Here is a 13606-nt window from a genome sequence, read left to right as displayed (position 1 = left end):
GGAGAAAGGAAAGGAGAGACTTTTTCTACAACGTATTAAAACTTATCTTAAAAGTACAGTAATTAGGACAGTGTGATACTGACACAGAAACAGACAAATAGACCAATGGAACAGAATTGATAGTCCCAAAATCCTATATATTCATCCATGGAGAAAACTTGGAGAAAGCGTGGACTCTTCAGTAAATTGTGCTGGGACAAATGGATATTCACTTGGAAAAATAAAATAAGATTCGATTCTTATGTTCAAAGATAAATTCTAAGTTGATTAAAGACCTAAATATGAAAAGCAAAACTTTTAGAAGAAAATACTTAAGAGTATTTCACGACTCAGGCTTACATAAAGATTTCTTATGCAAGACCCCAAAAGCACAGATCTAGAGAATGAATTGACAGTTTTTACATTATAATGGAAATTTGCTGTACAAGTAAAAGGCATCAAAAGTGAAAGATGAGCTAAAGCCTGTAATAAGATATTTTCAATGCATATAATCAACAAAAGATTTGGTATCCAAAATGTGTGAGGAATTCCTCCAAATCAATGAGTAAAAAAAAAAAAAGAAAGAAAGAAAAATGAAAGAGAGCCAAGTAAATCTCAGATAGATTGAAAGGCCAATAAATTTATGAAAAGATGCTCAGTCTCACTAGTAATCAACAAAATACAAATTAAAACAATAACAAAATACCATTTACTTCCATTAAATTGGCAAAAAATAAAAAAGTGACAAGTATTAGTGTGGAAGAGGAGTATCAGGAACTCTCATAGACTGCTGATAGGGTAAATTATATAAAATAATATTGGAGAGAAATTTGGTGATATCTGAGAAAATTGAGGATATGTACACCTCAAGGCTCAGCAATTCCTTGTTAGATATGTCATAAAGAAACTCTTGTACATGTGCAAAGGAAAGTGTGCACAGGAATGTTCACAGCAAGATTGTCTGAAATAGTGAAAAATTGCAAATGACATAAATTTTAGCAATAGAAAAATGGATAAATAAACTGAGGTGTACATTCAGCCCTTTGTATCCACAGCACTTTGAATATATTTGGGGAAAAATTTTTCAGAAAGTTCCAAAAAAGCAAAACTTGAATTTGCGGTATGCTAGCAGCCATTTATGTGGCATTTACATTGTATTTACAACTATTTATATAGTGCTTACATTGTATCAGGTATTACAAGTAATCTAGACATGATTTAAAGTATGTGGGAGCATGTAGGCAGGTTATATGCAAATAATAAGACATTTTATATAAAGGACTTGAGCATCCTCAAATAGTGGTTTTATATATATAGTTGGAGAAAGAGGGTTGAAATTTGGAGGGATAAACAGGGAGCTTGAACTTATATGTTATGTTTTACTTCTTTAAAAAACAAATCTTAAGCAAAATAGGAAAGTGTTGCTTAAGCAAGCTAAGAGGTGGTTATGTTCTGTGTAATATTTGTGAATGAAAAACGTTGCCTGCCATATCAGTAAACAAAGGATGTTGCAGCCATCAAGCCACTACAGCCGCCCCAGTTGTGAGCCCTGAGGGAATTCATGTTGGAAACAAACAGGCTGCCCACTACCAAGCCCTCAGCCACTGCAGCCACCCAAAATGGTACATGCTGAGGGGACTCAGGATGGGAAAGAACAAGATACTGGCCCTAGATAGCTGAGGTGCATATCAAAGGAATGATTTCAATGAGCCAAGACTCTTGCATCTTCCCATACATGGAAAAGTGCTAAATTTATTAACTTAAGATATCTGGTTTCCTTTAATTAACAGTAATTTTTTGATGTTCCGACTACCTGGGCTTTGTTGCAAAAACCCCTGTATACCCTGGCTCCTCCTTTACCTCCTTGGAGCAGTCCCTCAGAGCTATATCTGAGAAGCTGTCTCCCGGGCTTGAAGTCCTCAGAAAGTCTGCCAAATAAAACATAATTCCCACTTTGTTGACATATCATTCCTAATTGTTCTTTATTGTTTGTAATCTGTGTTTTAAAGGCATGTTCTTTTTAGAGTGGTTGCTAATTCTAGTGCCTAGTAGTGTTAGTCAGGGAACGTGAATGCAAGAGGCCTTTCAGAGGGGCTCTGGCATTTAAGACCCATATCCCCTCCAAAGAGGGTGGCTGCTACCCAGCCTCAGTTATCTGTTGCCAAATGGGAGCTTAGACCTTGTGTTGCCATATCTGACTTTTCCAGAGAGATCAATAATCTGAAAAAAAATTTTTTAAACGTCCTGATTTTTAAAAGTTGGCAACTAATTCAAATTAACTAAACAAAGTAAAATGAAACACTATGAGGATCCAAACCAAGGGGAAAAAAAATGCCTGTGCATTGGATTCAGTCCACAGGTTTCTAGTCTGCCACCACCTCTGCTGTGCAGTCTTATATCGTAATCTATTTGTGTGGCAAATGTAGGCAAAATATTGTAAAGTCTTTTATTGTGGAAGACGTTATTCGTGTGAAGAAGGTGAGAATGTTCCAGGGCTCTGCAGAAAAAGTGTACTAACCAGACTCCCTGGAGCCCTGCAGAGAAGAGCTTTGGCTGTGCTAAGGATGATTCTTAGTTTCTTGTATACTTTACAGTCTGCAAATCCTTCACTATGAGGACCTCAAAAGAGAAGCCAGACTTTTCCATTGATTCCAAGGCTGTGTCAGCAAATGCCAGACCCAGCAGGCCCTTTGTATTGTATGTTAAGGCTCCAAACAGCTGTAAATGGTTTGTGCCAAGATCTCTAGGAGTGTGACACACACACAGCATTTTACATACCCCAGGAGGCCAATTAAAGCTAGGAGACTGAAGATCACAGTCTTTGAATACAGTCACCACACCTCTCAGGGCTGATGGCCATGACGCTTTTTTTCTATTCTCTCCTCATCAGAAATGAAGACTTGGATTGAAGGTTATTTATCCATAGGTTTTGGTTTAATTTTTAGCAGAGCATAAGAAACCAATGCCTAGATGTCTAGTCCACATATTTTCTTATCAACATGTTCTCATGTGAGTGAATTATATACCTTCTTCTTATAGGTTACCCATTCTATTGAAGAATGGGGTCAGTATATTCTTTGAACAGAAACTGCTGATCTTAAAACCTCCTCAAAAGTGCTGAAAAATCCTTATGTTGTAGAAATCATTTGTGAAACCTTTTATGGAAATAAATCATGCATCTTAATTTACCAGAAAATCATTCCCTCCTAAAGGAACTTGATTCTGTTTCAGTACTGACAAATCTCTAATATTTTTCAATTCTTTATCACAGTATTCTTTTGTCTTTGGACCAGGTTCATATAGTAACATATTGTAATATAGTATTAGCTACATGGGGTTGGAACAGCCAGGTGGGGATAAAATGAACTAATGATCATATGATGTTCTCATGAACTTTTGTATCACTGACAGCTGCTATGATACCTTAGAAACAATTGGTGTAAAGGGACATCCACAACAAACTGGGGGTGCATTATGCCAAAAGCAGCAGTGGGTAAAATAAAGAATACCGATGTAGAACTCCTGCCTAAAGGAAAATAAATACAAAACCTAAGGGTGAATCTAACAATTTTTACTCTGTGAATAGAAATTTTATTTTGGGCTATTATTCACAATGAAAGGTAATCAAATTCTTTGCATTTTTTAAAGAACTAAGTCCTCAAATTGACTACTTGCATTATTTCCAAATTAGTAAGGTTTTTCATTCTTTTGTTTTACATACAATTTTTATCTACATTTTCATCCATTTAACATTCATTGCTGAGTAAGTCTCTTGGAGATCAGCTGTATGCAGAACTTCAAAAATGAGAGAGCTGGAAGATACCTTACATGGTTAGAAAAAAATTTTTTTGTCTCAGATATGTACATAATTTATACGAGGTGGGGATTGTTGGCCAACTTATTTTTTTAGAACACAAACATAATAAACAAAAAAATCTGTCTATACCTATGTTGAGAGACTGTGGATAAACATATAGAATATAGTTAGAAATGGAAACATTAACCTGGATCATTCAGGGAAAATGAACAAACCACCACTGAGGAAAAGGTCCTATCAACACACAGTAAATTTCCTTATACAATTTTATAGACCTGTTCTTTACTCTGTTGTTTAGAAGAAAAAGCAAATAATAAGTCCTGGCCTCCTTTTGCTATTTTTTGAAATGACAAAGAACTTCAGACAGGTAATAATTCAGCTCTACGTTGTTAGTCAAGCTTTATCACAAAAGACCATGGAAGGAAACTCAGTCACCCTGTCCTTTGTCTTGTTAATACCTTTCCACTCTTCTGCCTTGCAAACAAAACTACAATTTTGTTTGAGTAGCAATCCCCCAGCACCAGGCCCAGGGGATAATTTCTTATTAGTCTCTATCAGTAATAGGAATCTCATTTTTTATTGGCCTGCAAGTGAGCATGCAACCCATTTCGGGAAAATGAGACATAAAGAGAATCTCCTTGGGGAAAAACGTTTCTTTTGCTGCCTGTTGCCTTCCTTTCTGCTTTGGATACTCTCATGTAATGGTGTAGCCATGTGATTGTGGACAAGGGTTGGAGGTACAGAAACCAAAAGAATTCCAGAAACATTGACTAACACCCTGACATTGTTGAGCCTCTGAGGAAACTGCCTAATCTCCAGATTTCTTATTAAGTGAGAACACAAACTTCTGTGTGTTTAGACCACTCTAACTTGTCCTAAAACTTACAGCTAAAAACATAATACATTCAGCATGAATAATTATGCTATTAAACAAAAACCCAGAAACAATAAATAACAAATGTTGACTATGCGCCAAGCCCTATTTTCACCATTCAGTTTCTCATTTATACCTCACAATAATCCTATGAGGTTTACTGTCATTATCTTCATTTATCAGTAGGGATGGTGAGATATAAAAAAGTTAGAGATATGACTGGTAAGTGGTAGAATTAGGTGCTTATACTCCAGCAGTCTTGTTTGATGGGATTGCCATTTTGAGATTTTTATACATCAACTTTTAAAAAATTACTTGTATTCGAATTCAGGTAAATAAAATGACTATAGATGAAATTGTCAGAGAAAAATATTCTCAGGTAATGAAATCTAATGGAAGAATCACAATGTGTTCTGTAGTTGTTGCTCACTCCAGTCTGTGTTTGTTCTGCATTGTTGCTAACATGATGCTGTGATGGTACAGGTTTTGGGCTCCATCGTTACATAATTTTTGGCATAATTTTTTTAGCAGAATGGTGCTTTGTATTCAATAGCACTAAATATTAATAAAGCACAGGTACAAAGAATCTTTCACACCATGTAAGCAGAGAAAGCTATTGTTTTAACATAAAATGGTATCAGATTATCTCAAATACAATTTAATGGGAAGACTGACAGAACAGGCAAAACACTAAGATTACCATCACCGTGTTCAATCAATGGATTTTCATTTTGATTATGACTAGAAACCAGGAAGCAAGGAAAAGTTGGCTTTTTCAACACCAAGCATATGAATAGCAACCACCACCAATGGGGGGGAAAACTGCATACTTGGGAAATAGAAATTTAGTACCCAAATTGTCTCAGATATGTATATAATTCATACTAGATAGAGATTCCAGTGGGTCACCATAAGAAAACCAAAATTTAAAGACATGATGCAGAACCACATATTGGGCACTCATTCATGCATAGTCTTTTGAATGCATCAGCCAATATATTTCTATCATGAACATAAAATTTATAAACTGTAGTTGTCTCTTTTCTTTAATGGTTCACTTGCTAAATTCAATTTATTCTGGCTTTCCCCAGAGTATTTGCTTTTAAAATGCATTAAATTCCTACCCCATTCTTGTGTTTAGACCCCATAGTTCCATCAGTACTTTGATAATAAGATGGTATATTTCCAGACTAGCTTTTATTTCATTTTGGCTTAAAGATTTCCTCTTTATGGAACTGGACTTATTAAAATAATTTTTCTTTTATTAAAAGATCATGGGGAAAAAGAGAGAAACAAGATGGAAGGGAATGTGTCTCCTTATAAAAATATTGATAAAACAATCAAGCTCAAGGGTAATGTTGACTGGAAAAAAAAAATACACAATGTAAGAGCTGTGAGTTGAGTTTTATTCAATGTCTTACTGAGGACCATATCCCAGGAGACAGCCTCTCAGGTTGCTCTTAGGAACTTTTCCAAAAAGATGCAGGAGAAGCCAGTGTATATGTGATTTTGGCTAAGGAGTATATAAAATCCAACCTACGTCTTGGTAGAAAGTTAGTGCTAGTCATGAGGAACAGATATCTCAGTTAATAATTTTATTGCTAAGTATGGGAAGATGCAAGAATCTGGGTTCATAAAAATTTTTCCTGAATATATATAACTATCTAAGGGCCTGTTTTGTCTGTTTTCCCAAAGCTCAGAGTGCCTCATCCTGTTCTTCATCCTGAATTCAGGGACTGCAGTAGCCAGTGACTTAATCCTTGTAGAACTGGGTGGTGAGTGACATTCTCTGTTTTACAGTAACTTCTTTTAGAATGTGCATTAATTTTTGGAAAAAATTTAAAAACATCCTGGAGTACCAAAACCACACTCATTAATGTCTTAAAATGGCAGCTGCAATAATACTAAGCATATAATCAATTTTTGAGGTGATTTATCTGTTCAGAAGGGATATTGGGCAAAATTTGAAATAGGTCAAATTTGTCTTCTCTCTTTCCCTCTATGGTTTGGATTTTTTGTAGTGTAATGGAAAGCCTATACTCACTGTGGTCCTTCGGACAAGTTCCTTAACATATCTGAGTCTACTTTTCTCATTAAAAATAAAAAGGGGTTCTACAGTCTCAGAGTTTTTGTGATAATTGATTAAGCTACTGTTGTAAAACAATTTTATAAACATCAGACATTCTAAATTTTTTATCCATTCCCCCTACATCATTAAAACTTACCCATCACGTGTCATTGTTTAGTGAACCACAGTGGCTAGTTATCATCTGTCATAGTTATTTGTATTTTAAGTTATTTTAGCTAAATGAAAGAAGAGCAGCTGATTTAATTGTAAAAAGCCCAAATTCTCTAGCCTTCTAGGATAATCTTAACAAGTTTTCTCAGCTCCCTACTCTGTAGACACTGGAAATTCAGGCCCCTCCACAATTCCCAGGTGTTTCTTGGGATGGTGTAGGGATGTGAGAGGCTTGCAGGATCCAGACATCTCTCACTCCCAGGCCCAATCTCCACTCACTGCCTTGCCTCTGTGACGTTTTTTTTTTGTCTGTATCCTTATCTGCCTGTTCATTTCCCAAAGCTCCACTAACAAAAGACTGTTGGGTAAATAGCAGTTTTTTTTATTAAACAGAACATCTGGAGAGGAGGAATATGCCCAACATAGAAAAGGAAAAAATAAAATTAATCATTAGACGATTGTTTTGAACTGTGTGTCTCCCATCTTTGGATATTTCTCACTGTCTTTCCTCTTCTACTGTGCTCCTTTCCTCCCTGTCCAGAACCCCTGAAACCTCCAGCCTTTACCCCCATGCCCAACTAATTGAAAGATCCTGTTAGTATATTATGCAGAGCAATTATTCTTCCTTTTTTCTCCCCCTTCAATTTTTTCCTTCCAGACTATGCCTAAGGACCCTGCCATCATTTAAAAATATTAAGGTAATTTTCTAAACAGAAGAACAGTATAGAGAACTAAGCAGAAGCATTGAAATTAGAGTTTACCTTTAAAATGTTTTCAAGGGCTATGCAAATTGCTTCCCTGCACTATTGCATTTAACCTTCACAACAACCTTATGAGATGGGTACTATTATCCTACTTTTACAGAAGAGGAAACCTGAGGCCAAATCCATATTTACTCATTTGTTTCTGTTCTTTTAATATTTTGTTAAGGAAGAAAGATTTCATATACACTAGATTTAAATGATATTTTGATCTAAAAACATGAGCTGAGGTCCCATCCAATCAAAAACAGAAATAATCAGTCCCAGTAATGGAAATAATTGGAATAAAATTTTGGGGTGTGTGTGTGTGTGTGTGTGTGTGTGTGTGTGTGTTTGTTTAGCTTTCTCTACCCTTTGTTAATTCCACATTCTACTGTAATTAGCCTTGAACCATATTTACCCACACTATATACTTGATCTTATCACTCATTCTGCTACTTATATTTATTCATTGTGTTACCAAGTCTAAACTCGTACTACTCACTGCAGGCCAATAATCAAGAGATGAGCTGTTGGGGCAGGGAAAAACGACTTTATTCAGAAAGGCTGCAAACTGAGAAGATGGTGCTCATGCCCCAAAGAACCATCTTGCCTGGATTAGAATTCAGGCTTCTTTTATACTAAAAGGGGAGGCCATTATGTATAATTTAAGCTTATAGGCAACATCCCTTTAGCGATTAACTTGTAATAGAATACAAAAGATTCTTCCCTGTTACAATTATATTCTTTATTCAACTGTGGATTGCCACAGCTTTGGAGGAAATTGATTTCTCTACTTTTGAATCTGACAAGGAATTCATGAGTCTTTGTCGAATATGCATAATTAGCTTACAATGGTGCCAGCATTGTTACTTCTTTTTTGCTTTTTGGCATTCTCAAATTATTCGGGTTTTTTGTTTATTATTTTTAAAATATTTGGGAAAATTCAACATGATTTTGTGGCATGATGACAGAGAATTGGGAATATTGTGTTCTGATCTTGTTACTCTCCCAAAATTCCTAAGGGATCTTGGGCAGTTTGAAAATTTTTTCTCAGTCTCTGAAACTTCACTTTAAACTGGGGAAAATGCCTAGCTCCGTAAGTATACAGAATCCATTAAGTAAGAGATGATTTTAAAGGGATTTTAAAGATGGTTTAACAGGATTTTACAATATGCAAAATTAAAAGATATTTTATATATAACAATAGTATGTGTTCTACTTATGAATTGTTGCATGTAAATGCTCTAATTACACAATATAAGAGGACTTTACACTCCAAGTAATCTTAGTCACAAGAAAATTCTAATAATCAAGAGTGAAGGAATTTTTTTTCAGTTATTCATACACATAATAAAAGAGCTAAATTATTCTGCAATTACCATGGAAAATTTATTATGAAAAACAGTACTTTTAGAGAATATATTTGTTATTTACTTCCATATCTCTGAAAATACATTGTTGTGATGCTACTTTTGCTTTTTTCAGTATTAGGCATCATCTACTGACATCCTACTGGGGCTGAGGATGTAGCTCTCTTTTCTCCACCCATCGCATCATACATACACTTGCTTCCAGTCCCTTATCCTTCCAATATAGTTAAAGCACAATGTTAGTTATGTCATTGTTCAATATTCACATTAGTATAACTTTCTAAATGCTATTCAAATCTGTGTCATTGAAAAGACTAGGATTACTTTGACTTTATTTCTAATCTTTACATTTTTCCTTGAGGTTAATGTTGCCTTGTTGTTTAAAATTTTAATTTTTAACATGTTTGTCATAAATTTAAATTCAAACCTTGAACTCCCTGCCAATTGTCTGAATCTCCACTTAAGAGTTCAGATACATCAGATATTCTGTTAATCTTGTCTCCTTGAAAAAAATCACTCCTGGAGCCTCTGGCCTACACTTACATGGACCGTTTACACCCCTGGAATTGATTTCCTTCACTTCACCTCTTTCCAAGTCTCCTCTTTTTTCTTCACTCTCATAAAGCTTTTCTCCAATAGCTTCCTGACTAAGGTACATGAAAGGAAATTTTTTTGAGACCTTGCATGTCTTACAATGCCTTTATTTCATTCTCACTGTATTAATAGTTTATATAATAATATAATTCTCCATTTGAAATCATTTTTGCCTCAGAATTTTGCAGGCATTGTTATATTATCTATATCCTGGTGTTTATGTCAAGAATTCCAATGCCTTTCTGATGCCTGCTCTTTGGTTTGTGACCTGTTCTTTTGTCTTTGGAGATTGTTGGATCTTTCCTTTATCTCTAGTTTTGTGAATTTCACTGAGATTTGCCTTGGTAGGTGTGTCTTTTCATTTGTTGAGCTGGATGATTTATAACTGTTTTCTGAGAAGGATGTTTTCTTCACCTGTTTTCCTATTCTTTCTTTCCTGAATTTTGGAAAGGCTAAGTGGTAAAATCCCCAGGATCTGAAGCCAGACTGCCTGGGATTGAACCCTAGACTTTCTACTTATCAACAGTGTGACAATTTTTTTGTCTCAGTTTTCCCAATAGGATAATTTTATTTGATCTCCTGGACTGTTGTTTGTTCTTTTTCTCCCCACCTGGCAATTCTTTGTTTTTTTGCTACACTCTGTAGGAGATTTTCTCAACTGTATCTTCCACCTATTTTTTTTTACCTACTATCATGTCTTTAACTTCTAGGAGCTCTTGCTTGTCTCATTTTTGCACTATCTTCTTATCCCCAGAGAATATTAATGATTGTTTATCATTTTCTTCTTATTGGATAGCCTCTGTTTCCTCCAAATTGTTGCTTTTGCCCCTCTTTTTTTTTTCTTTTTTATGTTCTATGTTAAAGCCTTTCCTCAAATGGCCAGTAATCATGATTATCTGTTCATATGTAAGGATAGGGGACTGAGACACTGATTTGAAGATATGAGCATGAAGGATAATGATCAAGCATGGACCTCACAGAAAGATCATTTGGCTAGGACATTTTGTTGATTTTCTCCCAATTTCAGAATCTTTAGATATTTAGATGTCTTTGGGAACAATTTCCCCTGAAGAGACTCCTCCAGTTTCTTTCTTGGAGGATAAAGGCCTGGCTTCTGGTACTCCAGGAGTCAAATGGGCAGAAAGGACTGGACATCTCAGAATCCTACTTTCAGTAAAGTACCCCTTAATCAACAGCTGTCCAGCGTCTGCATCTACCAGTCCTGTTGTATTATCCCTTCCAAGCAGTAAACCTCTGGTCTTCTATTGGAATGAAGAGGGGCAGTCTAGCACCTGCATAGAGAGAATGCACTATGTGTCACTAATTGCTGACATTTTAGAGGATTTTGTGAAATAAACTAAATTCATTCTTTGCTGCTCCCACTGCAGACGAGATATAACTTTCTCAAGTATGCTAAATCAGTACCACTTTTCCATCTGCTTTCCAGCTCTCCCAAAATTTTGTGTATTTTCCCTCTTCTGTTTTCCCCATCCTTTTGGGTTTATTTATTTTTAAAAATCCATTTTCTACACTAATTAGAAAAGATACATGCACCTCAATGTTCATAGCAACATTATTTACAATTGCCAGGGTATGGAAGCAACCTCTGTCCATCAACAGAAGAATGGATGAAAAAGATGTGGTATATATATACAATGGAATACTACTTGGCTATAAAAAAGAATGAAATTTTGCCATTGATGGCAAACATGGATAGACTTGGAGGGCATTATGCTAAGTGAAATAAGTCAGACAGAGAAAGACAAATACTGGATCATATCACTTATATGTGGAATCTGAAAAATACAATAAACTAGTGAATATAACAGAAAAGAAGCAGGCTCATAGATAGTGGTTGCCAGTTGTGGGGGGTGATATAGGGGTGGGGGAGAGGGAGGTACAAACTATTGGGTGTAAGATAAGCTCAAGGCTATATTGTACAACATGGGAATATAGCCAATATTTTGTAATAACTATGAATGGAAAGTAACCTTTAAAAGTTTTATTAAAAAATTAAATGCAAAAAAATTAAAAAGAAACTAAAAATAAAATTTAAATTAAAAACATTAAAAATCCATTTTCTGATTTTTCTTGGTGGGGCTGTGAAGGGAGTAAAATTGGATGTGTGTTCAATCATCCATTTTTACCTGGAAGTTACAAAGCAAAGGTTTCAATGGATCTTTGAGATTGCCAATCTATCTAGAGCCACTAGAGACAGATTTTTCCTCAACTCCTTAGAGAAACCTCATGAAAATTAGGGAATTTGATAGAGATTTGTCCCCCCACCAACATGGTACTGCCATCTACACAAGTAGATTGAATAATTGCTGTGACTCTTCAGACTTAGAAAATTATTTCTTGACACCTAAGCTTTTTGTACTGGAGAAGCTTATACACTTAGTGAATGGGAGGAAAGAAGAGGCAACTTAATCATCATCCCATCTTCTCTACACCTTATGGACCTTTTGTTTTGCAACAAAACAAATGAGAGTGGAGATTCTGGTTGTGGGAAGTGAAAATAAAAATCAATTAAGCACAGACAAGTAGAGAGATGAACAGAATCCTAATGGCAGTGAATCCCATCTCCAATTCAGTTCTTTCTTGATTTGTGACTTACCTTTATATCCTTTCTAGTTACGTGTATCAATGAAATATAATTTGTTTCCTCAAAATCATTTGGTGTATGATTCTGTTTCTTACTACTGAAAAAGTCCTGATTAACTCACTAAAGAATCAGCAAAGTTTCCCAGTACTAGGAACATGGGAGTGATTTTCATCAATATAACTAGCATAGAATTTCTAAATTGCCTAAGGAATTATGGAGAGGTTTTATTTCTACTTCAATATTTTGCTCCCAGAAAAAAACCAGACCCTAAATACAATAAATAGTTACTGGGCATGTCTAAAAAAAAAATACACATGAAGAAAGATACTTTCTATCTCAACTTTTCTTCCCTTATTCAAATCCCAGTGAATTTAATTTAGTGAATGGAGTTTCTCAAGGTTAAGTTTTTCTAGAACACTTTCTTAAAGTTTTTGGTGCCTGCTTCTCCTTATCTTCTGGCAGATATCAATATAATTTGACACAAAATAATTAAATTTAGAATTATTACTCAACCAGTAAAGCTCATCCTTCATATTACATTGGGTGAGTAGATGGATAGATAATACCCATCCTTCTAAACACATAATTTTTAAATAAATTTTATGTACTATTATTTTTAAGATTCAGAAGCTCTTATACATAAAATACAGTCCCAGTTTCTGACAATAAAATTGTTCCTAGTCATATAATGGCATAAACGTGTAACTATTTGGGGATAGAAGGACAGAGTACCAAGGGTTATGGCTGCTTGATTAGCTGAACAAATTGAAAATCACTGTCTTGAAGACTCTGTTTTCAATTTTTTAGAACTTAGCACTCAACTGTAACTTAATAGCCACAGCACACGTAACTGCCTATGCAGTACCATATCAGGCTACATCATTGCTTATCTTCCCTTATCTTTACCTTTTCAACTTTCAAAATATAGACTGTTACTTTGTCATTTCTCACCTTTGTCTCTTTTCTCTCCTTATGCTCCTGGTTCTTATGAAAAGCTTTCCATTTATAACTGGTTTCAAGATCCCCTAAACCTGTGGGATAGGGAGGGTGGGAGGGAGGGAGACGCAAGAGGGAGGAGATATGGGAACATATGTATATGTATAGCTGATTCACTTTGTTATAAAGCAGAAACTAACACACCATTGTAAAGCAATTATACTCCAATAAAGATGTTAAAGAAAAAAAAAGATCCCCTAAACCTGGATAGTGATCATTTACAGTTTCACCAAAATTAGTCATTAAAATTTTTTGTAAGTTATTTAATATAGCACACTCAAAGAGTACTAAATCTTCAATAGAAATCAAATTAAAATATTAAATATAACCAAATCATCAATTTAATTCTTCCCTCACAGTTTCACAGTGAGTGTAAGAGCCACTTGCGT

General features: G+C 35.1%; 1 long non-coding RNA gene across 4 annotated transcripts in view; it reads left to right on the top strand.

The window, feature by feature from the left end:
* The window catches only part of LOC308630116, a 219595-nt gene that overhangs the window by 60012 nt on the left and 145977 nt on the right, over positions 1–13606 (top strand). For 3 of the 4 annotated variants that reach the window (XR_014017760.1, XR_014017762.1, XR_014017763.1), the window contains one exon: positions 6366–6445. The exons of the other annotated variant lie outside the window; for it this stretch is intronic. This is a non-coding gene — a long non-coding RNA (uncharacterized lncRNA). The remainder of the gene's footprint in view (positions 1–6365; positions 6446–13606) is intronic. 4 annotated transcript variants of the gene reach the window in all.

Source organism: Mesoplodon bidens (genome assembly GCF_964165515.1).
Source record: "Mesoplodon bidens genome assembly, chromosome: 16".
Taxonomy (NCBI): domain Eukaryota; kingdom Metazoa; phylum Chordata; class Mammalia; order Artiodactyla; family Ziphiidae; genus Mesoplodon; species Mesoplodon bidens.
The sequence above is the reverse complement of the archived record's forward strand: the minus strand, read 5'-3'. Positions and strand labels throughout refer to the sequence as shown.